The 27,205-nt window shown below is 40.6% G+C and overlaps 1 protein-coding gene and 1 long non-coding RNA gene across 23 annotated transcripts in view; one reads left to right on the top strand and one right to left on the bottom strand.

Annotated features, from left to right (window-relative positions):
• The window catches only part of MEF2C (myocyte enhancer factor 2C), a 140,135-nt gene extending 116,138 nt beyond the window's left edge, over positions 1–23,997 (bottom strand). For 9 of the 21 annotated variants that reach the window (XM_075079414.1, XM_075079429.1, XM_075079425.1 and 6 more), the window contains exons 1-2: positions 23,825–23,997; positions 13,401–13,499 (exon numbers count right to left, since the gene is read on the bottom strand). The gene's annotated coding sequence lies outside the window, so the exon portion shown is untranslated. Of the gene's footprint in view, positions 1–9,289; positions 9,825–13,400; positions 13,500–23,824 lie in introns of those variants that run through there. The other 12 variants (XM_075079413.1, XM_075079428.1, XM_075079435.1 and 9 more) reach the window with 4 other exon arrangements.
• Positions 14,222–25,342, top strand: LOC142050605 (uncharacterized). 2 transcript variants are annotated; one of them, XR_012658075.1, is made up of 2 exons: positions 14,222–14,367; positions 22,500–25,342. It is a non-coding gene; the product is annotated as an uncharacterized LOC142050605 (long non-coding RNA). The 2 variants fall into 2 exon arrangements; XR_012658074.1 differs by having other exon boundaries at positions 22,442–25,342.
• Positions 25,343–27,205: the final 1,863 nt, after the last annotated feature.

Here is a 27,205-nt window from a genome sequence, read left to right as displayed (position 1 = left end):
GTGTTTTGAACTTATATCTATCAAACATGGAAGCTTTATTTTTAGGGTGATGTTTAAATCACAGAGCAATCTTCTGATCCATTAGTGGAACAGCTTCCTCCTTCCGATCACATCTGGAACACAGTAGAGTGAAAGGAGAGAACAAATACTTTCTTCCTGACCATCCTCAAAATTACTTTTTATCAGAAATATGTAGAAGTGCTCTTCCATGTCCTGTCTGGGGTAGTCAAAGTAGTGATGGTCTCATGACAGGTTTGCCTTTAATCTTACACAGAATAATGTGGTAGAACATAGTGCTACTGCTTCACAGACGACATTTAGTGACTTGGAACAGAAGGCAGCACCAGAAAATCACCACTTGTCCAGATACATGACAAGTACTACTCTTCAAAACAGACCAAAATATCTTTCTTTAGTGTCATGCCTCTTTGCTGTATCAGATATTGCTTCATATTGTTATTAAGTGACAAAAAAAGAAAGTTAAATAAAGAATGCACTCTATCTCCATTGAGAAATCCTGGTGATCTCAAGTGTTTTTCTACAGGATTAGAAGCAGGGGGAAAAAAAAGCCCAATAGCATTAAAATGCCATGCAAAAATGCTACTTCCTCTATTGCTTTCTTTGTTGCTGTTGTAAGGATTTGCACTATGCCTATCACCACCATATCTTATCCCTGATACATTTTTTTAAAACCATGAAATTCCAGAAAAGACAGCGCTCAGCAAGGATGCCTTTCAAGATGACTATTCTGCTGATCACCACAAAATGTAATACTGAGCTGGTGACAATGTCTACTAGAAGCATAACTGAACTCGATGCAATATTCTGGATGGGGATTTAAGTACTGGAACTCATACCGATGATAGATTCTCATTTTGCTTTGTCAATATCAAGTTTTCGAAAAACCACAAAAATGTTAGTCCAATTTTCAACTTGTATGACAGGAATATTATAGGAAATGTAGAATACTCTCCTATTTCTGTCCTATGCATTATCTTTTTTTATTGCAGCATCAACAATAAAACAGAAACGCCAAATCCTATTGTTCTCCCAGTGAAGATATGCAGATTTCTACCTACCAAGGATATAGGTAGACATTCTCTACTTCTCTACATGTAATTACGGGCAGTTCTGCTTTAATTGGTTTGGCTTGCCAATCATTCCCTCATGTTTCTTTTTAAGAAAAAACTGGAATATTAATTTCTGATTAAAACCCATTTAAAATGTAATTTTAAATTATTTCCAACTGCTAACAACATGTCATGTAAATAAAAGTACTAGTAATCCAACAAGCCTGGGTTATATTTTTTTCAGTGTGTGCTGCCAAGAACATTAATGAAATTTTGCTTCATCCTATTTAGTTTTAAATAAGCCTACCAGTCCATAGGCTCTTACTTACATTTATGGTCATATTTCTGATCTCTAAAATGTATGTATGTGTGTTCTGGATAAAGTTGTATGTTTTGTATGCCACTGCAAGGATGCATTCCCTGGCTCAGTATTCTGACATTAAAAATGTGTCATGTAGAAGTTTGCTAAGTGCAGCCTCACACTTATTCCACATATTGCAGTGGGGTAATAAGCTGGATTTTACCTCATTCTGCTGCTATATAAATTATTTGCCTGCATCTTATGCATGTAAGTAAGATAAAGGAAAAACTAACCACTTCTCCAGGATTCTGTGGGCAAAGAGTTTCTCATCAAATGCTGCTTCAAAGATCAGTTCCTTATAGGTGTAGAACACATTTAAACAATCATTGTTATTATTTTGTTAAGACCGTTGACAGCAATTAAGGATTATTCACAGCAAGCCAAATTCTATATGCCTCAATAGGAAATATTTTTGAAAAAACTCCACAAGGTTAAGATTTTAAGTTCAACCACTATGTGCTGTCCGCTCTCCTGTATTTGCATACCCTATTGCCAAATGGTCCGTAGCCACATTCTTCCTTACCTCCCTAAAAGCCTTCCCCCTTTTTTGCTGTTTCTCCCACTTCCCATATTCAGTGTAAGTGGACGCAACATCCAGGACACAGACGGACAGAGAGGAAGCAGGCCTGAGGATAAGTGGAAAGAACATACTGTCTCCTGCTGGTTTCACAGAGTATCCTCAAACTACTAACTTTCTCTGCAAACTGCTCAGGCACTCCCAAGGGTTACGGCAACCAGAGGGGAGCTCCTGGCAGCGGTGCCTGAAGCTAAAACGTGGGGCTGGAGGGGACACATGGGCCAGCCCTACAGGACGGCCACAGAATCAGTGTCCCATCTTTCTCTACAACACTCCCCTCCGTGTTCAGGGACAGCTTTTCCACCCAACTCCAATTAAATGATTTAAAACAATCTCCACTGAGAGTCCATATGGGATTTTTAAATTAGAAGTGCCGCAGCATAGCTTCTTACACTGGTGGACACGTTCTGGAACATTTTCATTTCTGTAGCGATCTGACAATAACTAAATTATTTGGATTAAAATAATGTACCATTATTTTGAATATAATGTCATATCACAATATATTTGTCAGCAGGGGGAAGAATTTATTAGAAATTAAATAAATAGCCCATGCTGCTATGCTACTTGTTATTTATATTACTGAAAGTAACGTTTCACGTGGGCAATGTTCTGCATTAAGTTTACTTTTGTAGATGTGTTTTATAAACAATTTCACAACCCTCACTCCTTGTCCTTTGTACACACTTTGCTAACGGCTATTGATCGACTACTTAAAAGTAAATAGTGAGATTTAACTGAGCATGGGTTCCACAAATGGCATGGGTCCTGTATCTATAAAAGCAAACATAAATAGTTATTTCTAATTCAGTTTATTTAGCTGTACACCTTGCGTTTACAGGTGAATTCCTGCACTGTCATTTGGTTAATAATAATTTTCATGTTAAACTTCACTTAATCAATTAGTCAGTTGGAGAAATAAGAGTCGGAGAAGACCTGTTAGGCTGGATTCTAAGTTTTCTATCAGCAGCACTTTGTAACCTGGGAAATGGAGGCAGAGGAGCTTTAAGCCATCTGTTCCATTCCGTCCCTAATCTGTGGGCCACCTTATGGTGAGCTTAAACAAAGGCAGTAGATACCGACTTTCCGGGACCTGCTGCATTGGCCAGGATCTCTGAAGCGCTCTCTGCTCAAACTCTCGCAGCCCTCCAGTGTTAGGGAAGGTGGCAGAAGGCAGAGATAAGTACAGCCACCCTGCTGAAGCAGGTGACTGCTAAGTCACCTGTACAGGGAATTACAGAAGGAGCCCAGGCTACAGACCTCACTCGTGTGATTACTGAATCCTTCTTGTACAAGTTTATTCCATACTATTTTAAAATCAATAATTATCAAATAATTTATCCAGACCGGTTTCTAAATATGTCAGGTAATGTACTCCCTAAGAATTTCCTAGGATACATTTCTGCAATCTAAATGCATGTGGTTGTTAAAAGGGAAAAGAACAAAAAAGGAAAAAGAAAAAAAAAGGGGAAAAACCACTTAGCGAGTTCTGTTTAGCTGTATTTCAGCCCTGCACCTGAACTGCCTTAAGGATTCTTTTTCTCTCTGCTTACCCCTATTTCTCTTGCAAATTTACTTTCTCTTTGCAAGGGAAGAAGCAATGTAGCTATATCAGAAAATTCTATCACTTTTGCATGCTAGCTTTCCTGGACGAATAATGGGTGCCATTTGCATACTTTGAAATGCTTTCAAGATGCAAGGAAGTTTAAAGGCTAGGATACTATCCGATGTTTAGTGACTTAAATAAATGGCAGATCTCGGAAAGGTCTCTCTGCACTTCAAAACATGGGAGAAAAATGTGATATTAACATGGTTGATGGCAGAACACAATCCTAAAACCTGCATTTTTCATATATTCTCAAGCCAAACACTAATTTCCATGACTGAGATCTGCATGTGTAAATTTAACTCTCTGTATTCAGTAGGAAACTATTATCTGTAAGCAGGTGCCTAAATTTACCATATATGCACTGAGAAGAAGATGCAAATTTTTATCACCCATATTAACTAGCAAACTTATGATTTTTAATTGCAAAATAATTTATTTCTCTTTAAAACTTCCTTAGCAGAACAAGTATCTAGGAATTCCTCTGCTTTTCTTGAAAGTCTTAGAATAACAGGCTATATTTCCAATGTCATAACTAAACTGATGTCATACTTTACATAAAACTGTGTGACATTAAAATGTGCAAAAGTGCACTCAGCCTTGGCTGCTTCTTTATCATTATAAGACCGTACCTGATAGCTCAAACATACAGCTGGGGCCCATAAGCCGTATTTTCTCACACTGATGCTAGGTAAGTTTTTGAAAATTACACCCTCCCATCAAAAAAATAAAATATTCTACTGTTGTATGACACAAATTTAATATAACTGAATGCTTTTTTTCAGGTGTTCATGAGTTATATGGCCAGACTGAACTTCTAGGAACAGGACAGTGTATTTCAGTCTTTACCACTCTTAGCTCTGTTTCAATATTTTACGGACGTGAATTCCTTTTCAAAAGTACTGATCATCCACATCTACAGTCACAAGTGTAAGGTGCACGTTTTGCACACTTGAAGACTGTCCTAGTACAGTTTTCTTGCTTATACAGCAGTAAAATAACCAGGGACAGTTACAAAATATGATAACTTAACTATTCTTTAAGGACTGTAATGAGCGAGCATGTCTCAGACTAGTCTTTTTCATCTTATTTGGCCGTGAGGTACTTCAGGATATTTCAAACATTTCTATAACTGCATTTACTGCCTGCTTCCAAGGGCTTACTTTCTGAAACATTATCCTACCAAAATGTTTAAAATTCCCATGTGAGCCTCATAATACTTTGTTGAGAAGTTAGTGTAATGCACATAGGAAACAAAAGGAGAAAAAGAAAATGTACTTTACATATAACAGGAACTTTTCAAGATACTGCTAGGCAAAGCTAGAATGAAAGAAAATCAAAATGTGCTTTCAGTGTCCATTGAGATGAAACATCTGAATTTACAGAAGTTTCCTGTCTGATTATAATAACACACAAAATTAAATACATAAATATTAATTTTATGTATCACATAAGATGAAGACAATGAAAAAAACAATGTTTACATTTATGGTTGACTCATTAGTGTTTTATTATATGAAACACTAGGAGGCATCAGTTGGGTAAAAAAAAAAAAAAAGAGTTCTTCTTTTGAAAAATGGTAAGAAATTAGCATAGGAGTTATCAGCTTGGAAGTTTCATACTTCCAAATGTCAAAGGCTGTACATTATATCTAAATTATGCAAATAGCCAAAACTCTCTATTCCCACTGATAAATGACATATTTAATAATATAGGGGCAGCATTTAATTTCCTAACTATTTTCAAACCAGACTACTATGTTCACACAGGCAACACAAAGTGTAGTTTTACATCATACTACATTTTTTAAAATAACAGAATAGAGGTAAACTAAGATGACTTACTTGTTCCTTAGTATTATACTTTTTGAGAAACCTGCAAAGCCCTGACATGTTTTATGCACTCTCCTCTGCACATAAGCTCTTAATAGGGTAAATGCAGTGAGTTTAGTATAGTCCTAGCCACTTTTAAGAACTTTTAATTGCTATTACAGGATATAATCTGGGCAAAAATGTTTTCATAAAATGCCAGGACAATCATGTACTAGATTTTAAATGTATTTCCCAGAAGCGGCGACTTAAACAGCATTCTAAAAATTTGTATAACAATGCTACAAGTGGCTCTGCCTTTTATTATAAAGTCATATGAAACCAGTAATGTCAAAATTGAGTTTTCCTTCCTTCAAACTGCATTTAACAATGACTAAGCAACAGAGTTATAGTTGTCCTATAAAATAATCAATTGAAATTGAAGTGTGCCTTGCCATGCTGCAGCAATCAGCTTTTATCTCTGCCCAATCAAAATGACATGTGAACTGCCTAATCCTTCTTTTGTAAGGCACATAAGACTTTGTTGTCACTGTTGGTTTTGTGAATCGCCTCTGTAAGCTGGTCTGATTTCCTAAAGATGACAGATCCTAGTGAATAGACAAGCTCTACTGCACTGCAGTCAATGAGACAGTGAGATTAAAGTGAAGGACTGAAGACACTGGCTTTAAATCACCTGTCCACATGCAACATTGACCATCAGTTCTGAGAAAATTACCTTGAAGCTGGTCAGAGGACCCAAATAATTCCTTTTAAAAACAGAAAATTACAAAATTATATTTTTCAATTTTTCACTTGCACCAACAGTTGTGTTTGCTTACCAGAGCTCTTCTAAGCCCATTTTTTTTCTGAAATAAGATGCAAAACTCTATTTTCATCCTGTTCAAATACCAGAATGCTAACACTACTCTTAAGCTTGAAGTTTTTCAGCTGTTCGGAATTACGTATAGATTTTTTTAAATTTTATTTTATACCTAAGTTGTTATAGAACCTAAATGAGGATGGAGCAAAATCTCTCTGCTGATATCATATAGCAAAATTTAAAAACCTTAAAACACATCAGAAACACAACTGCTTTGATTATTCAAAATGCTGAAGCAGAGACTATAAACTCCTCGAAATTATACAGCACCTTATTTAGGTTCATCTTCATAATCAGTGTTTTCAAAAGAATACCACTACGACTTAATTGATTTTTGGATAAATTATCATTTAATTTAGAAAAATTATGTCCAACAGGTAAAAATGGAGTCTATGTGTCAAACCCACATGCTTATTCTTTCAAGCACCTAACAGTAGTTAACGACTTCTTACTCAATGAGACATAGAAATATCCTTACTTGTCTCTGAAGATGAACTGAACTATTCTGGTGAACAATAAATTAACCTGTTACAGAGAAAAGTAAAATTGAAAGAAATGAAGTTGGCAAAAGTATTCTGTTCACAACTCGGTTCCTAAGTTTCGATGTAGTTATAGTTATCTACTAGATAGTGAGCTATCAAAATCTTTCAGAGCTAAACTTTTGGAAAAAGCTTCAGAAAGCTTAATTTCTCTTTGTAATATTTCAGTTGCTTTAAAAACCAGAAACATTTAAGAGAGGCATCTCTCTGTTTTTGAATATACATGTTGCAGGTACACAAATTATGAGTGTTTATAAAAAAATAAGAAAAACTTTCTGATCCTACAATGAAAGAAAATTCACAGTGAGAAAATATTTGTATGAATTTTCTTATGACACTCCAAAACTAGCAGCTCAGGAACGCAACTCTAAAAGGCTCAATCTCACACACAATTCATCATTTAGTACCAATTACTATAAAGCTTTTAAGCCTAAATTTCTTTTTTTCTTGGTCAAGTAATCTTAAGAGGATACAGACATATCTGATTCCTGCATTCATTCATAGGGCATCGAAAGTGACATTCTTTACACCTCTGTCCTAAGAGAGCTATGGGACAGGCAAGAGGTTTAGGTCTCCTAGGGGCCTGATCCTGTAAATTGCTAATCCTGTGATTTGCTCATTTCCATACAAGTAGTCTCAGCGTTGTCAGTGGGACTAGTTGTGCAAGTACTGTTTGCATGGAAGACGGTTTTCATGTTCAGGTCCCAGAACTATCTTCTCATACTAGCTATGTAGGACGTATTAGTAAAAATATGTATAACCAGCAAGTTTTCAAATAAAAGCATGTGCACTACAAAGGAACATAGACCCACCCTGAATTAAGGGCCATTCTCTTAAACTATTCTTCAAAGAATTTTCCCATTACTTCCAAAGGGACTTAAGTGTGAGCAGAGGCTTCAGTACTAGACTCGATATGAGTTATGTATTATTATAAAAATAATAATATAACAGGTATTTTAATAAAGGAAGAAAGTCTTGTGGGTTTTTTGACTTCATGTTAGGTACCTAAAATCATGTAACAGAAATAGTTCACAAAATAACAAATCCCCAAAGTGGCCATTTGCCTGAATGCTTGAACTGGAAATTGGTATGTATGTAATACAGGGGTTAGAACTGGTTCACAGGTGGTTATATTTCCATGCCCTGCCAAGCCTCTAGGGATTAGAGTTATTATACTCCATATAAACATCTTTACTCTTCAACCACAATACCCGGGAAAGTGCCAATAAAAGAAGTCTAGTCACATTTGCATCTAATATAATTGGTTTATCATCCATCTTGTAGTTCTTCTAAAGTAAAGGTATGAAACTAGGACATTTGCCATTAAGCTGATGGTCAGATAGGTGCTAGGAAAATGCATTTTGTGACAATTCTTTTCTGATCAGCAGTAAAATAATGGCAAAGTGCCTTTCTCTGCTTAATCCTCTTAAATCTTCAGTCTTAAGTTGTGTATTACAGTATTTAATTTCAGGATACAGGTATTTGCTAATAATAAATACTACATATAATAAGGAAAATAGAACTCTTCCATAAAAGACAAGCCTTAGGTTCCCACAATGATTTATTAAGTTTTTTTTTGCATTGTGCTGCTTTTTTTGTTGTTGTTGAGAAAATGAATTATTAGCTTGTCTTTACACTCATTTCAGTTTTCAGGCTGACAGAAGGTCACACTAAGTTTTATGGGAAATGCTAAGTATTACAGTTACATAATGCACCAATAGTCTTACAAGTCTCTCATTTACATTAAACTTCATCTTAGCCTGTTAGTAACTGTACTGCAACTAAACCAGCCAGTTTGTAAGGCTGATTAGCCCTGTGTTAAAAAATGTAAAGATTACTCAAAGTACTACCTAAAGACCAAAGTGTACTATTCCAGGAGAGGTTTGCAGACTGCGACTTGAATTTCCACATCCATGCGAGGGGTCTTTCCACCTCAAACATAAGTATTCAAATGAAAGATGCACAAAGTTAAACACTTGCAAGCATGCATTACCTAAACTCCAGGACCGAAAAGCCTATGACACAATGAAGTTTTAGAGCATTTCCTTCAAACTGGGTTGCTTCCTTCGCCTGATAAATCAGGGTGCAAGCACTACAAGGTCATAGCATTTGGTGAACTATTCAGATCAAATAAGCTTCGAACACTTCACAATACCAAGCACACAAATGATGTAAAGTAACTTCATCAAAGTTTAAACACTGAAGACACTGAGAGAGACAAGTCAGCAATAATTTACGAGACAGTGATTTAATCATGCTACTTGCCTAAAAAGTTACTTTTAAGCAACTGGCAGAGCAATCGTACACTTAAAGAGACTGCAAGCAGCCCCAGTGCCAGTCTACAGACAACGACTGATACATTCTTCAAACGCAATAGGCAATGCACACAGGGCGTTTGTACCTTGCCCACTACATTTTGTTCCGATGCTGAATTTCCCACGTACTTACATTATAAACATTTAGCTGTTTGGATGGTCAGGCTAGTCCTTCAGATATTTTCCTTTCACAGGAAAAAGAAAAAATCCCTTTACTTCTTCCAGCCTTAAATATTCACCACCTGGTTCGACATGCAGCCTCCTTGAATCACACACACAACCTTCAAAGTCAATCCAATAAGCAGCCAGAAGACGCCTGGGGTGTGCGGGTGTGTGTGTGTGTGCGTGTGTGTGCGCGCCTGTGCGTGTGTGCAGCGTGGAGGAGGAGAAAGTGGCTGAGCTGCTGGTCGGATTAAAAGTAACCGGACTCGTCCTGAAAGCGTCCAGGAAGGAAGTGACAGCAGGCGAATGGGAAAAGGCGAGCAGCTCACAGCCTTTGTAACATCGCGGAGGGGAAGGGGGAGGCGAGCAAGGGATTCAAACTACACGCCTGATGAGGTGTCCTTTTCTGCTTCGCTCCCTCTTCCTCCCTTTTCTTCTCCTTCTCCGTCTATTTCTCCCTCTCTCTCTCCCTCTCCCACAATCCCAAACGAATGACTCTCTCCTCCCGAGCTGGAGAAATAATCAGTTTCACTCTTGCAAAAAGGGGGCGGGATCAGATCCCGAAAGCGCTTTAATAAAACAAACATAGAGCAGCGGCAGCAGCTCCCTTCCTTGCCCCTCTAGTCTAAACTAGATTGATAAATTACTCCACTACACTACTTTAATTATGTATATGGTATGCAGAATAAATCACTGAACATCAGCACCTCAATCAAGCACTTTTTAAATGATAATTGCATCTTGGGCGAATCAATCTTTCCATTCCTGACATTTTGCTAATTTTAGTTTTACGGTGGGGGTAACGGCATATGCCACACGCAAACCTAATGACAATCCTTTATTATACCGAGGGCAGACAACGCGGCCAGCCGGTGCGTGTTTTTTCCCCCCTCCCGGCGAGGCGGAGCGGCGTGAGGACGGCGGGATGGCTGCGGGATAGCTGCGGGGGCTCCGCTCCGACACACCGGGGGACTGGGGCAGGGATCAGGCCGGCCTGCGGAGAGCCCTGCGGGACGGAGGGCATGGGGAACCTCCCCCCCCCTTCCCCCCCCCTCACCGCCACGGGTGTCGCGACCCCGATATGCCCACCCGCGCCCCGCACGGCTCCGCGCCGGCACCCCCGGGCGGCTGCTGCGGGGGGGGAGGCGGGGGGGGAGGCGGGACGCGGAGCCGGAGCCCAGCGGGGACCCCCGGAGATCCGTCCCCTGCTGGTACCCCGGCCGGCCTCCTCTCCCTCCGCCCGGACTGCCCAAACTCCGAGGGGTGCCGGTGGGAGGGCTTGGGGCGGCGGCAGCACCCGAAGGGCATCGCTGGCCGGGGGGATGCTCGCCCCACTCGCTGCCTCCCACGGACCCCTGTCACGGCCGGCAGCGGGGAGGCTCTCCTGCCCAGCTTACCTACGGACATGCAGTGCTACAGCACGCTGTGGGCAAGGACAGGACCTTTTTCCGTGATTTTTTTAAAATAGGTTCATTTGCTCTTAAAATTGGACCAAAAGGACCGTACTGTGTGGGAGCTTGAACCCAAATTAAGCACGTGCAACAACATGTGGGAGCAAAACTGGACTTTGCAGATACTTGGTTTAATTTCTGTGTAGATAGCCAACTTTTACGATCCTCTGAGAGCAGCAGGGGAGTTTATACAGGCACAGACCATTATTTTTACGACAGATTAAGGTACTGGAAATAGGAACAGCACGCATGATAAAACCAAACGACCAAATTCAGACAACGGTGATAAATATACGTTTGGCTTATTTTAATATAAGTCCTTGGTCTCTCAGTCTTTTCTCCCATAAACATCTCATTGGGCCACTGACCTACTTCTGAAGTTCCGTATTCGACAGTGAATAAATGCCTTTTCAATGCAACTGTACTTCTTAAAGCGTGGATGCTGAGAGCACGGTCAGAGCAAAGAGAAGCTAAGGCAGCTCTAACAAGCACACTGCAGCTGCTCTCAGCGCAGATCCCTAGAGAATTCCACGTAGTGACTTTGGGTCTCATCATGCCCAACTCTCTCGGTAAGATTTTGATAGAGAGCGGGCAGCTCTGGATGGGCAGGCAGTAACCTGCTGTAAATGCACCCACGACAACAGCAGTAATAGTAATACCGACGTGCCCAGAGCCACCAGGCAGCCAGACGCAAGCCGAGCACGTTGTGTACGGTGGTGAGAGGCACATATGCTCGGCAGTGTCAGCAGTGGAGCCCGAGTAATGCTGGGGAAGAAACATATTCTCAGCCCCAGGTTTGGCATCAAGCGCAGGAGGAAAGGAATACGGAACAGTTACACAGGTTGTACCCTTACTATGCCTCTTCTGCAGACAATTCTGGTCTCCCAGCACGGCACCCGACTACCCAGCAATACTCACATTTTCTTCGTGGCAAAAATAGAAAACTCTGAAGACTTCACACTTAAGTGCTCTAATTGAAAATGACTGTCATCTGCTTTATTTTGTGCAGGATATGTAAGTTTTCAGGTTTCTAGCTAGTTGGTAGCACAGCTCTTTGACGGGCACGACAGAACACAAGCACCGTTGTTATCTTGAAAGCAATTATTAGAGCAGGCAAGTATTTCAGAAAAATAAAAGTATACGGCAGCTTAGCACATCTACTACACCTCCGTGTGGGCACTTGTGGCCTAATCTTTAAATAGTTGTGACCTTCACATACCAGAGCACCTTAAAGCCATGCCAAGTTTTTGTCACGAGTACAATTCATCAAATCCAAGTGAAGGACACCTCGATTTTTAAAACAGAGTTCAGACGCTAAATGGGCAAACATATATAAGGGGAGGATCAGGTTTTCTTGCTCATATCAGGGTTAGATAAGGCATGAATTTATGCAGTATCTTTTGAAGTGTTTAGGATTTTTTTCCTCTCTTTTGCTGCATTTAATTTTAAAATCTGGAATAATTTCAAACAGTGAAAAACCTTTGTTCTGGTGTCTGTACTTGTGCTGATGCTCCACAAATGCACCCTTTTCAAATTTCTGGCATGAGACTGAAATCCACTCCTCTTTGCCGTCCACAAGTCATGTGTGCGTCTGCCGACAAACTCCGACAAACTTATTTTTTTTCCTAATCCACCACCTGAGGCATGCAATGTTTTAAACGATGACACATCAGTCAAAATGTAGTAATTATAAAAGCAGATCGCCAAAGTTTTATCAAAGAGTGAAGTGTGTATCCAAGTATCTCTTTCCCTTACAAGTGTGATTATCTCAAGGTAACGTTTCCTTTGAAGATGATTATCAAAGTCCGTTTTTGTTCTTTTGTGGATGCAGAATGCATCTTTCCCTTAGGAGGAATGAGATTGCCAGCTTACATCTTTTAATGGTGTTTAAACTGAAAAGCAGTAAGGTTACTATGAAATGATCCACCTCCTTTGCATCTTAACCCTGGGGTGGCTTGGTTTCTATTTTCTGTTTAAAGTTCTGCTCAACCCCACTCCACTCCACGCCTCGCTCTCTTCCACCACCTCCCTATCTTGTAAGAGCAACACAGTATAACACTTCTTCCCATGTCTGGCTGCTTTTAAACTTGGCCCACGCTGGGTGCAAAGCGCTTGAAGTGAGCTTTACAAAATTATTTTAAAGTGAGCTGGGGCGGTTGCCACAGCAACCCACCCTGAGAGAAATCGAAGCTATAGATTAATCTACCCCACAAGATTATTCAACAGTACTGTATTTGTTCTTCATTCATTCAGAATATTCCCTCAATCCATATGCTTTTATAATGAACAAAAGATGTAAAACTCAGATAATTTCAAAGATAATAGGATATATATTCCAGGAGCACAATTTGAATGCTGAAATGTACATGATTCTTTGCAAAATCATTTGACTGCCAAAAAATATTTGCAAGGTAGGCACAGCTGACATACGAACTTTAAATAAAATGGCATGCCATTACTAAAATGGTGTTATACACATCAAGCAGTGATTACAGAAAGCCTTTGTCACAGGTATACCTCTAAGTACATAACGCAGCAGAGCTTGCTCTCCAGGCTGAGCTTTTAACGTTAAATCTGAAAACAATAAATAGCACTTTGTAATATTAAATGCAATAAATATTAAACACTCACCACATACACCCTCTTTATTGTCAAAATCATCCGCCTCCAATGCTTTACTTAATCTTTCCCATAGTAGTTACTTCACAGTTTACAATTCTTGTTCGGCACCTTAGATGTTTAAAAGCACAAAAGTAGTATATTATTAAAATGCAAACCTATAGTACTTAAATATATTTAAAGAGATTTATGAAACAATTTCTATAAAAGGAATACGAGTCTTTACTGATGTGCACTTAGGCCTAAAAGGAGTATCACTTGTAAGTAACTTGACATTTTTAGAAGCTGTAATAAACTCCACCTGAATCCTACCTTAGGGATGCAACACCATCAATAAAATTACAAAACAATTGATCTTGGACCGTGCTCATCTTCCCATTGGTACTTGGAAAATTGTTTATGCTTTTACGTGCATTTTGGACAACGTGGCTGTCTCACTGTTTAATAAACCCCAACCTAAAAGTTGGGGTCAAATGCAAAAATGCTAAAGCTTGGCATATTAATTTTTCCCTCATTTCAAGGACAGCTCTGTGCCGTGCCACTTCCCCAGGACGCATCTCCTCGGGCCTGCCTCGAGGAAGGCAACGCAGGGTAAAACTGGGGGGACCTTTTTTTACCCCAAAAAGCCCTTTTTTGTCAGCCCACTTGTGGCCGTGGCCGGGGGGTCCCCAACGCCACCTTGGTCTGGAGGAGCGGCCGCCCCGGCCTCTCCCCGACCCCTCGCACCGCGGTCACAGGCTGCCTCGGGGTTCTCTTTGTGTATTTACTTATTTTATTCCTGTACCGGGAGAAATTCGTGTGGCGGGGCGCGGGCGGCGGGGGGCGCGGCGGCAGCCGCCGCAGGTAGGCCGCGGGCCGCCATCTCCTCAGGCAGCGCCGCCCCGCCCCCGTGCCGGGCACCGCCTGAGACCCCGGCGGGGGCGGCTCGCCTGGGCCCGGCTCGGCTGGGCTTGGCTCGGCCCCGGCGCCGTGCGGGGAGGTAAGCTGCCACGTGTGTGTGTGTGGGGGGGGCGGTGCCGGCCGGTGCGCGGCCCCCGGGGGCGCGCCGGGGGTGTTGGGGTGCTGCAGCCTTCCTCCTCCTCCTCTTCCTCCGCCTCCTCCTCCTCCTCCTGTTTCCGCGGGAAGGCGCCGAGGCGGGCGGGGGGTGGGTGCGTGTCCGGCTGGGCGCCGGCTGAGGCAGGAGCGGGTGGTCCCGGGGAGGGCGGGAAGCGGTCGCGGTGACCGTGAGAGGAGCAGCGAGAACCCCCATGAGGCGGTGGTTGTTTAAAGTTAAGAGTACGGGAATAGCAAAGGGTTAGGAAGGGCCGGCCAAAGCTTGGCTCTGGGAAAGGCTGGAAGCGAGGGGCAGCCTGATTTCCCCGGGGCGCTGTCTCCATTGGGCCCCCTCGCTGCCTTTGCGGTGGGTCGCCCACCTCTCCAACCTGTGCGATAAATATTTGGGAGACCGATATCTGCAAAGTCCTACAGTGCCAGCAGGCTTGGGGGTGCACATCGGGGTGCGTGAGGCATGCCGCTGCCTGCCAGCACCGGGGGGTGGGTGGTGGGCAGCCAGGGGTGCACGGGTCTTGCAGGGTGCGGAGCATGGGCATGGCTCACCGAGCTCCGAGCACGGAGCACCGAGCAGGGCCGAGGCTGGTAAAGCTCAAGCGGGACGTGGGCGATGCTGGAAGGGGCCTGGTGGGAGGCTGCGGGGTGTCGAGCACGCCATGCGTGAGCAACGCCTTGCAGGTGTGGTGGGAGGGCATGGGGCGACATGTGGAAAGATAGCCTAAATTCTGTTTCTGGGCTCGATGGAGGGCTTGGAGGTAGACTAAACTGGGGCGTTATCTCTTACTTTCCAGGCTTTCAGGAAGTTGTTTTTTTAATGCCGCTTTCTTTAAAAAAAAATAATACATTTTTTTCCCTGCTCCTTTTCAAGGGCCTTTGCAGGGAAGAGCCTGATTGTAGAGGGGAGAAGGCTGCCAGATGCACTAAGTCAACAATGAAAAGGGAGTTTGTTTGTTTTCCTAAATTGATCCAGTTCTAGTAATCTGAAGTGTTTCATTGTTACAAAAGGCAGTTTCTGAAACCGTAGTTTGCAAGTTGATATTGTCCTTTAAATATCTCATAAACAGTTGTCCAAAGATTATTTTTATCTAAGAATTTTTTTTAGAGTAATATTTGTTTTGTGTCTTTTTTCAGCAGTGTTTTAAAACTAGAGATAGGAGGTAACTTTTTTGTGGACAAATTTGTTTTCTTTGAAAGATTATATATTGCTAAAATTGTCCTAGAAGTGTAAAAATAGTACTTATTACTTTGTGAATGGCAACACAGACTAATACCAGAATCAGATCTGGAGCTAGTGATAACCACTATTTTTCTTTGCTGCACATGCTTTTTAGAAATAAACTAATACTTCAGGTCTGTCGTTTGTTTGAAAGTGAGCCTGAATTTGCATCTGAAGGAGTTAACAGCTATAGAAATGTTGAATCTCATTCTTGGTGTGGAACAGGGGTGCTGCGGGGCTCAGGTGCCACACCCAGAGTCCCCTGAAGTCTGCTGAAATCCAGTGCAGTCTGATAGCTCTCAAGTGAGACCCTAAAATGGAAGCTCAGCCCTACGTCAGTGGCCACACAGATCCTATTCCTGCCTCAGAATTAATCTTTGGCTGTGCAGTAACTCTAGTTCCTGTACCAGCCCCTGTCTCCCTGTAAGATATTCAAATGTCCTCATCATCCTGTGACCACGTTCCACCAAATGCACATAGTTTATATATACCCGTCTATATTTTAGGGGGACAATACTTGTAGTCAACGATCTTACTTAAGTGTAACTAAAGGAAGAATTTAACCTACTGACCTTTCCCCCGTTGAGATTTAGGGACTCCAAAAATGTGAGTCTAGACTTGCATGGAAGAAATGTATCAAGGGTTTTGAAGTTCTTCAGCACTAGTCAGAAATCGACAAGCAAAACTTCAGTCTCAGACAAACTCTAAAGCTCAGGAGCTAGTTTCAATCCTACCCCCACCCCCCCATCTCTTCTGACATAAAGTTAATTAGGTGAAATTTCAAGCTAAATGGGCTTTTTTCCTATGCAAAAATATAAAAATAGATCAAATATGAGCTTAGAGTGGAAATTTGGAATCAATTCCCCATCTTAATAGGGTTTAAGTACAGAAATGTATTTGAAGAATAATTTTGGAAACGTTGTCATTTTCATGAACTGCTGTTCATCAGTCTGATTATTCTGCATCTTCATATGCCTCAGAAACATTAGATTTTTTTTTAAAGCAAGGCATTTGGTGGAAGTATAATTTATCGTATGGTTTAATACAACTGTGATTAAAGTCTACCTAGATTATTAAACAGTCTTTGCCCAAGAAATACAATATCTTTACTACTCAGCTTGGTCGCTAATACAGAAGAGCATGGTGGAGGGAGACATGCTGTGCTTTGGCGATTCTGTTTGGAAGGGCCTATGTCCGAACAGAGACTAAATCAGAGGAGCTGTAGAGCCTCTTGAACTTACAGAAGGGATCAGGTAGGTTCCTGCCAACGGCAGAGTACAGCGCTGGGAGTCCCTGGCTTTAAAATCTTTATCTACCTTCCAGTATCTCACACAACCTCTAGACTTGACTAAGAGGAGACAACTTTGTATTTCATTGTTAATTATTGCAGCTTTAGAAGGTTTAAACCTCTTCACCATTAGCTGGTCATTGTAAAAGGAAGTTTCTGCTAGGACAGTTCTCCTTACTTCCTTCCAAGAAGAAATTCAGTTTCAGAAGTGGCATTTTAAGAAAGGACCAACCCTCTCGCTCCTGCTACCACATCTATTTGTCCTTCTGATTGCCCTTAGTTGAATAAAGAGAATCTCCCTGTGACAGCCTTTCATTTTGGGAAAGGTGTTGAGGTGGGGAGGGGAAGAATTTTTTTTAGGCTGTGCATTCCTTCTCTTTTCCTGAAATGGAATTGCCTGACTAAGGTATTGTGATATTTTCAGGTATTTTGCCAAAACCCAGACAACCCAAAAGAAAAAATATGATTGCACCCCCTTGCTAATTGTGTGACACTCAAGCATTTGTCTATCTTGCACTGCATGATGATGTGGTGCAGAAGCAGACAGCCATAGATGGCCAGAAAAGGCTTAATTAAGTATTCTGCAGCTGCTACAAATTAGATCAGCATCTGCATCTGTGTAGACAATGAAATTCATGGTAATTTTGAGGGCCAAGGGAAGTAGAGATTTGTTTTGGATAGACCCCTAGCCACAATTCAAACTTCTTCTAAGGGTGGAAAAACGTTGGTCAACTTCATCTCCTGTTGCTGAAGGCCAGTATGGCTCCCCATCCTGGCTGCAGATACAGATTCCAACGTACCACATGAAAGGCTGCTGTTAATAGTATTCTGAACTAGAAAAGGAAATTACTTTTTTTTTGTTTGGTTTGGGTTTTTTTTTTTGAGGAACCCAATTCTTAGGAGTTTCCCAGACTAGACTTTGAGATATATTTTAGATAAGCATTCAGCTTTTTGGCTGTTTCTCTGACAATTTGCCTCTGTTTCAAATTGTCTACCACTTTCTGGAACCAAAGCTGGAGTAAATGATATGCAAATTTTAAAGGTCAATCATCCTTCCTGTTGTAACAGAGTATGCTGTGTGATGTTTGCAGCATAAATTGAGTATAGAATAGAGCAGCAATAGATCATTACATGGAATGAGGAGATAAAGGTATTGCTGGCAAACTTTTATACAGATACACTTCCATGCAGGTATCAAGAAGTAACAGGTTATTCTCTGGACATTTTGAGAAAATGCACTGGTTTTGAGCGTTTGTAAACTCTTCAGTACTAAATTCATATTTTTATTTTGTACTTGAACAGCTCCAAACACAGGCATTGATCCATAAATGTGTTTTCTAAGTGCTGCTGTAATACTGATATTTCTATTATTAAAACAACAATTAATGTAAAACTTTTATTAGGTGTTTTAAAAAGGCCTTTTGGAGGGTGACAGCTCTTGTTGAAAAGTGAATAAGAACTTGTAACCTCTGTGGTCATAAAATGTAATTGCACAATAGTTGGGTCAGCTTTTAGATTTGCTTGTGCCACTTAATGTTCATCTATATTAAAACTTCCATGAGCCTCCAGCTGTGATGTCATTGGTTATAACTCTTCCCATGGAAGCACTTTAAAAAGTTGATATTACTGAGGTTAAAAGGAAACTAAGCCTCAGAGGTCATGTTTGGATATGTGCTTTGGTTTAGATGTATTTCATCGGAGGTTATTGTTGCTGTCATATGATCTAGCTTGAGCATCTTTGCACCCATCCTGTATGGTGCAGACAAATTTAAGTCCCCATTTCTGGTCTGTTACGTTCTACAAGCCTGCACCAATCAGACCAGCAGGATATGATGTCAGTGATGACTTTACAGATACCTACACTGACACGGTTAAAGGAGAAGAAATTTGATTACTAAATCGAAGAAGCTTCTGAAATTGAGGGGTGTTATTTTTGTCAGGCAAATAAGGACCATACAGAGACACCTTCAGTTCTTTTTTTAATTAACTAGTTAATCTCCAATCAAATATGTATTGAAACCTCTTGAACTAACCCATCGACTATGTTGTTACCTTCTCCATTTTTAAGTTCTCAGTAAGACTTAAAGTTATGGTGGTGCTAGCGTTTGACTTTACCGTTTAGATCTACAGAAGTCTGAGGGTCTGTGCTGTAAAGCCCCTTCCTTTTCCACTGGTATCCCTGGACATGGGTTAGTTGCCCTCTTGGCTGTGACTCAGATAAAGGAGCAAGTGCTGGAGAACAGGTGCATGTTTGGAAGGGAGTTATGAAATTTTTCTAGCTCTTAAGTGGGACTGAAGAGTCTTTTGGGGTCTAGATGTTTAGGTAGGTGAAGATGGGACAAAAGGCATATGGGCAGAAAAGATTTAAGAAGGGCTGTCACTAATGGGGGTAGACAGATTAAGAGTTTCTGGATTAATGTAAGATTCAATGAGCAGTTCCTGCATCCTTTTTGCAGGTTAAACCCAGCAGTTTGCAAACCCTTTAAGGAACAGTCTCCTCCAGGACTTGTCCAAGGGACAAGTGCTTCTTTGCCCTAATTGGGACCCAATTCCTTCATATATCGGAGGAAGAATACAAACCAAAATCTCATTTCAGTGAGGTTGTATGTGCCTGGGATCTAAAGCACTATTGAAAGCATAGTGGTTGAGGATTGAATGGTTAATGAAGTCAGTCAGTGCAAGGACACATAATTAAATGGATAGCTGGATCTTTCCAAGGGTAGCAACTACCTCTTGATGCACAAGTAGATTATTTCATAATCTCTTCTAAACATTCTTCTACAATAATTTCAAACTCAGGAGATAGATTGATACTGGGGAAAGGGCTATTTGCATATAGTTAGATTGGATAGAGGGTATCCTGCCATCACTTAAGAAAGCAAAGAAAAAATAATGAATGCTGCAAATATCTATTGCAAAAACTATAGGAATTGCCAATTTTGCATACTTCCATATCATTATTGGTATAGCAATAAAAGAAAGTAGAGAATGATGAAAATTACTGGGGGAAAGCTTTTTTTTTTTTAAATTAAAAAAAAAACCCAAACCAAAACCCAAACAACCTAGATACAGAAAGGTTTGTTTTGCTCAATTAATCCTTAGCAGCTGGGTATCATACTATTCAGCTTTTAATTTTTCACCCTGACAGGTGCTGTCATGTTTCAGGGTATGGTGCATCGGCTACATTAACGTTAGATTGAACTTTGTACACTGTAAGCGCAACTTTTATATGTAGAACTAGGGTTTATGTATTTATGACGAAGCGGTAATTGCTCTTTCATCCATTCTGTGTAGTTATTTTACATGCTTCCAGCAAACTGGTACACCTTAGCTTAAATCTATATGTTTATCCTTTGTAAGCTGTATTTATTGAACTTGATTTAGAATCCAGTGCCTTTAGAGTTATGCAGAGAATGCGCTGTTGCTTTTGTGTTTATTGAAGATTTCTTAAGTGGTGCTTCCAACACTCGCCTCATAATCCTAGTTGCTTTCAAAGGAATAAACCCCAGTTTAACTATGCAATAAATTGTTCTTCCTTTCGTTGGAGAGGATGGCTCGGTTAGCAGTTTGCGTGTCTGCGCAGTGTGGCACAGGGAACGCTGCAAGGCCAGCCCACGTTACCTTCTTTGGGGTGAACTGTACAGTGCAACAGCATTTTTGAAATGGGATAGCAGGGAGGAGCTGCGAGCAGTCTTTGGGAGTGGTGTGGGAATGCGGGGGGTGTCTCCGCATGGGAAAGGGCCACAGTGGGGTGCAGGGGTGGGGCGCAGCTGCAGAGCAGTCTGCAGCCACTGCAACAGCTCAGGGGTGGTGAAGTCCCAGCGAGGCAGCGGCTCCCTGCGGTGCCGGCAGACTGGCAGGGAGGAGAACTCTCCACTGCTTCCTAACGTGCATGGGTCCCTTTGATTTGCAGGGAGATGGTCTCAGACCAATAGCCAATGACTTTATGAACAAAAAAATGAATTCAGAAAAGTCTGTGGGGAAAAAAAAATATATCTTTTGTAGAATAAGATTTTGCTTACTGTATCAAGGGAAAAATAATTATAAAGTGTATATATACAAACTTCTATATATGTAAGTACACATAAGCTTAATATACACAGGTGTGTGTATATTGACACACAAGCACTTTGAATTCATAATAGAAGTGTAAAATGGAAAATATGCATGTTTAAATGTTCATATATGAATCAGTAATTAAGGCAATTTATCTGACTTTTCCCCCTAATTTCTGTCATGCAGTTCATGACAAAATTTAAGTAACTTTTAGATGCAGCTCTGTTGCCTTCAGTGGAAAGTGTCCAGTTTTCACCACCTTAAGTGAAGGGAGAAGGCGGCACTATGCGCTTGAAAATACCATGTAACACTGTATGAAAAGCCTCGGATTAACTTCTGGAGACCACAACACAGTCACTAAATTGCGACTTTTGCCAAAGCTTTGTGGTTAAATCCCGTTTTATATTTACACGCACTGTGGAATAACTAATATAGATGTCTTCCTGACACTAAAGCTTGGAGTGATTGGAAAAGGCAAACGGGTTGTTGAAAGCTGAGCTAGACTGTAGCTTTTCAGAATAAAAGAGGTAAAAAGATAGTCTAGAATAAACTACCCTAGTTTACAAAACAGACAGCAGGGCTTTTAGTTAATGGGGAATAGTTGGTACAGAAACAAGTGAGGGTACCAGGCATTTTAGGGCAGATTCTCTTTCTAACTGAAATGGTAGTAAAGTGTAAGTGAATTAAATACGGTTTTTCTATTTCTTAATCTCTCAGTATTTCATTAATAATAGAAATACTTTAGAATTTTACTTAAGGCTGATGATGAGAAAAATAAGAAACAGAAAGACCAATAAAAGACATTCGTTTAATGTTATAAATTATCTACTGTGTAATCTCCACCTTTTGCAACATTAAACAATCTTTTTCTAGAAAAGTAAAACATCCTGAAGTGTTACTCTACACAATACTGTTTTTCACAAATGCAGTGAAATATAGACTAATTTAATAGTAATTTCCTGAAATTATCCAGGAGTTTGTCACATTAATTACTGTTTCTGAGTCTTTAATATCAATACGGTAAAATGCTGACAAACTTAGAGTATACAGAATCAAAGGTTCTAAACCAAAGGCTATATGTTTTTCTTGATTAGTGTAGCACGTACAATGTCTGGTTAACTCTAGGAATTGCCGTTACTATTTACTGTCTTCGGATTTAGCAGTGCTTGGTTTTAATGACTGTTTAGGGGATTTGGTTTCCATACATTACAAATGTGATGCATGAAACAGCGATGTTTTACAGGTATTGCTTAGTTTATAGGCAGCTCTAGTTTGGGGTTTTTTGTTTTGTTTTACATTTCATACTTCATCTGAGAAAGTATCTTTCATATTTAGAGGTTTGCTGTATGCTTTGACTAGTAATGCTTTATTCTACTGGTCTTTTAATCTCACATACAGTGGGATATTCTTGCAGCAAACAAAAGGGTGATTATTTTTGTATAGCACATTCCAGAAAGAAAAAATGATCTCTGCTGCGCTTTTCTTGTCTCCCAAAATGAAGAAAATGGACAAGGATTGAGGCCTGATCTATATCTGCGGAGGTTGGAGTTCCCTGCCAGCTGTACTGGTCCCACACCGAGCAGCCTAGCTGAAAAAGATCTCAGATCAGGGATGTTTAAAAGGGCCTCAGGTATTGTTATTCAACCTAATCTTAGGGCATCCATTGCTGGTAAATAACTTATTTTGACACACAGGGAGTATCTACTACAGAAGTAGCCTAACTGTATATTGACGTGTACAGTATGAGAAAGAAGCCTTTCTTTCTCCCATTAGTGTCTTCTATGGTGTGCACGTGAATTGTGAATATGGAATCTGTTTACTCAGAAAGATTCCTATGGTCAAGTTTTCTGTCTGTTTACTTGCTTAAATAAATGTTTTCAATTTAACACAACAATTTGTAATGAATACTGCAAAACAAAGTTAAAAGAATGAGTTCTTGAAATAGAAATCATAATAAAAATGCTTTTCTCCCCTCCAAAATATTTATTTTAACATGTGGTCACATTTTCCTACATTTTCACATTAATTGAAATCTTATTGTTCTAGAAAAATAAATCTTTTTTCCCTTCGTCTAGTTTCCCAGCTCTTACGCAAATTAAAGAGTACACACAAGGGCATAATTTGTGGTTTTAAATTAAGGAAAATTGTGTAAATTTGTGATATCTTTAAAAAACATCATGCCAAGCAGTGCTGTCATGTAGCCTCTGTTTTGTAATTTACCTTTTCACTTTAAGGAGAGGCAAGAGTTTTGCGTGATTATCCTTTGATTACCAAGTCTTGTCAAATGTTCTAAACATTGTTAATTTCACTCCCTTATTCATTAAAAAATAATCTTACGTTGATGTTCAGAAGGAGTTTCTAAGGCTCTGGAATGTCTACTGGAGCTCCACATGCGGGGAACAGTCTCCCGACAGCACATCCTTTCTATTTATTTGGAAATTAGCAGGACAACTCATTTATTTTAAAGGAGGCAGATGGGGGGTGCACAGAGTACACCCCCAGTGCTGTCTGTCTTCTGGTGCTCCTGTATGTGGTCCTCTTATGTTCCTTCCATTCAGATTCATAGAATCAGTTTGAAAGAAACTGACTATAAATACCCAGTCACTTTCAAGAAACTTTTCTTGGCAACAGAAGCTAAAATCAAGCACCGTATCAAATCAAATGCAAAGCATGCTACAAAGCTTATCTGCTTTCTCTTGAAGAAAGCTTTGCGAGCGTAGCCACGAGCCTGGAGCCGAATCGGCCAGCGCTGCGGAAAGCAGAACAACTCCAAAGGCTTAAGAATAATATATATATTTTTTAATTGTTTTCTCGATTAAAACTCACCAGTGCCCTTCTTCTGCTTCTCCAGGAAGTTGTACCCGTCAGCACCTGCTGAGGGCTTCGTTGATCAAACCGGCAGGTAAAAAAATTCCTGTAGAATAAAGCCAGACCAGCTGGCTTTGAAGAGAAACCCCCCAGTTTGGGTTGTGTTTGCCTCACTCACCCTCTCCTCCTCAGCCCTGGGCTTTTTCTCCTTTGGTTGTTGACCTGTAGGCTGCGTGATGCGGGCGCGCAAGTGTCTGGCAGGCCAAGGTGCACCTGCTTCTGTCACTCCTGAGTAAATTTAGCTGTAAAAGGTATCACTGACAAACAGACCTTTGTCAGCGCTGGCAAACGAACGCGGCATTGCCGTCCCCTTTCCAAGCACGCTGCGAGTTCAAGTGGAAAATATCAGATCGGTCGTCTTATCCAGGAATCGCTTCTTCGGGAAGAAGGAAGGCCAAATTGCTTGCACGTGGCAAAAAACCCCAACTTTCCTCCTTTACATAGATGTTAAAATTAGTTTTCCAAGAATAATCTCTGAACAAGACGGGGTTTTGTTCTATTAATTGTGGCTGGAAGGAAACTTTTTTAAATGGAAATACAGCACACACATATTTCAGTTCAGGTTATTAAAGTGTGTTAAGTAATAAAGTTGATTGCCTTTCTTTTCGCTAACTCATTGTGCTTTTTTATCCAAAGAAATACCAGAAGACTAAGACCTCTCAAACGGGAGGTATTAATCTCATTCCCCAAATTAGAAAGCATGCAGTGTTGAGAGGCTGCATGTCAAAATTACATGTGTGTAGCGCTTTTGCGGTGGGAATCTAGGAACCAACCACTTTTAAAATGGGAGCTAAACTAAATGGAGACCCTTCTGAGAGAAGCGATCAAAACCTGGTGTTCTTGTCCTTATTGGATGAAGGTAAGGGTATTTATCGTTACATCTGCCCCTTGCTTTTTTTTCCTTCCTGGAAGTGGCTTTGAGTGATCAAAATAGAATGATGTCATTTGTATCAGTATGTCTTATCACAGAGTCAAAAAAAAAGAGTCACCCACGTAGGTTTGCCAGGATTGGTAGCAGCATACCTAAATACTCCATTTTCTGCTTGAAAACTGTCATAAGCTCAAACAACTTCAAGGAAAAATTTCAAAGGTGTGTGTTTTACTACAATATGCTGTTTAAGAGGAGCAAAATGTTCCTTCTGAAAAAGTGATGCAAAAAAGTGTGGGCCAGGAGCTCTTTGTAAAATAAACAAGGTTCCTATTTACTTACTTGTATAAACAACCACTCACCAAGCTGTATGTCTCTGCAGGGGCACCCTTTCAGATAAAAACGTGGACCTGATTGGCATCATCCTGTATCCATGGAAACGTTTTGAGTACCTCTGTCTCAATATGTACTTCTCTTATTCAGGGTTTAAAAGCTGAGTACCGAATAAGTAAGTGTTTTTATTTAATAATTATACAGGAGGTACTTTGTGGAAGCTTGGTTCTTGGGGTTTGTATCTGTCATAATAAAGACCTTACGTTTTCATCATATCTGATAAAATCATGTGTTTCATTTCAAATCTCGTATCAGCTCTCACTCTTAGATTAAAAACAATGTTCAAAAAGTCCTAATGAATGAAAACTCTGAAATTTTTCATGATCCATTAGTGTTAGAGAAGCAATGATCATAGTTCATATTACCAACAGACTAAGGCACTGCTCTAATTGCATTAAACTAGTCTATTTTTCTGTCTTTCTGGGGAATAAATAGGAAAAAATACTAAGGAGTCAGACTATTTTCTTTTGGCAACAGCCATACCCATCTATATCCCTGTTTAGTCGGTCACAGAGGTTGAGAGCTTAACAATCGTCTTGAAACCGAATGAAAAGACTGAAAGTAAAGGAGATGCTGGAGCACAGAAATAAGGCAAATGCAAAATAATATTTTTCCTATTAAGATGTGTCTGCCCCACTACTTGGCTAAAATATCGAAGCAAAGAACTAACAGAAGTAAGGGACGAACTACATTTGTTTTCAAAACTATCACGCTGAGGAAGATCCTTTGCAGATCAAATGTGGTTATTTCAAAGTTGCCTTGGCTTGAATTCAAAACTCTCTTGGAATTCTACCTATTAACTGGTACAACTGGTGCACGCTGTGAATGTAGTATGATCTACAATGTATGAAAATGAGCGATTGCTATCCGTTAGTTTACATTATGTGTTTTTCAAAATTTCTACCTTAATTTTGCTGATGGAAAACATTTGCTTCACCTGGGCCAGGTTGTAACACTAAAATGCCTCGCTAATTACAACTGCTATCAGAAAAACACGTTTCTTTGTAGGGAGATCCAGCAGTTCTCACTGAAATCCAACTGGTTTAGAGTCTTGGTTTGCTAAGTTTGTGTATCTGCATATTATTTTCATTTACTGCTGTTCCTGTTTTTATTTGCCACCTTGTCTCAACAACCCAGTCCCTGCTGAGTGCAGATGGCACAAATGATCTCTCCGCTGACTAGGCTGGAACAGCCTTTGTAGAAACCCTGTAAAACTTTGCTACCTAGTGAAAGTGTTACCTTTTCGCATGCTAGGTTCTCCACATCAGGCTTATCCTTTTACTCATGCATGTGCATTTACAAATGTGTAAAGATTTTATTTAAGAAGTGCGACTGTGGTGTGGGCCAGTTGAACCTGCTTGACTGTGTGTGGAGGCTTCAGCGGGTAATCCGCCTGTGGGCTGTCCCATTCGCCCTGCAGATTGCCACGTGAGAGCCAGGATTGTGATCGCTCTCAAGAACTTCTACTCTGAGCCAACTAAGCATATCAGAGAGGTGAAACTTTCAGCCTCCGGGGAAGGATGCAGCACACATGACGATTTTGTACATTTCCCTTCGATCATGTGCCTGTCCTTGCTACAAGGTCAAGGTTGCTGGGGTACTGACTGGGGAAGTAGAGGGAGGGAGTCTTGGCTCAGCCCTCTGTGCATTCAGTCTGACGTGGACGAGGAAGCTCTGACCTTGTTCACCATCCTGAACAAATAAAATTTCAGTTATTTACTTGAATGGCAGGATTGCTCAGGTGCACTGCAAAATACAGTGAAGGCTGGGCTTGACCCTGCCACGCCAAAATCGGGGTAACGAGATTTGCTCTGTTGCCCCTCTGTAACAAGTAAAAAGCTGATTCTTCCTAGCCACATATCTCAGGGAAAGAAAGGGATGGGGAAAATTGATAGTGGTATCACTTGGGCACATAAATCTTCATCTAAGTAATATGTTCTCAGCTTTATGATTTTTAGGTTTTTAATCCAAGATGTCTTTTTTTCCTAGCATTTGTTAAAGAATCACTTCCAAAATGCTAGAAAGTCAGCCTGAGCATATTGCAGATAAAATCTGTCTCCCTTCTCCATCACGTAAAA

This window comes from Phalacrocorax aristotelis, chromosome Z, assembly GCF_949628215.1.
Source record: "Phalacrocorax aristotelis chromosome Z, bGulAri2.1, whole genome shotgun sequence".
Taxonomy (NCBI): Eukaryota; Metazoa; Chordata; class Aves; order Suliformes; family Phalacrocoracidae; genus Phalacrocorax; species Phalacrocorax aristotelis.
The sequence above is the reverse complement of the archived record's forward strand: the minus strand, read 5'-3'. Positions and strand labels throughout refer to the sequence as shown.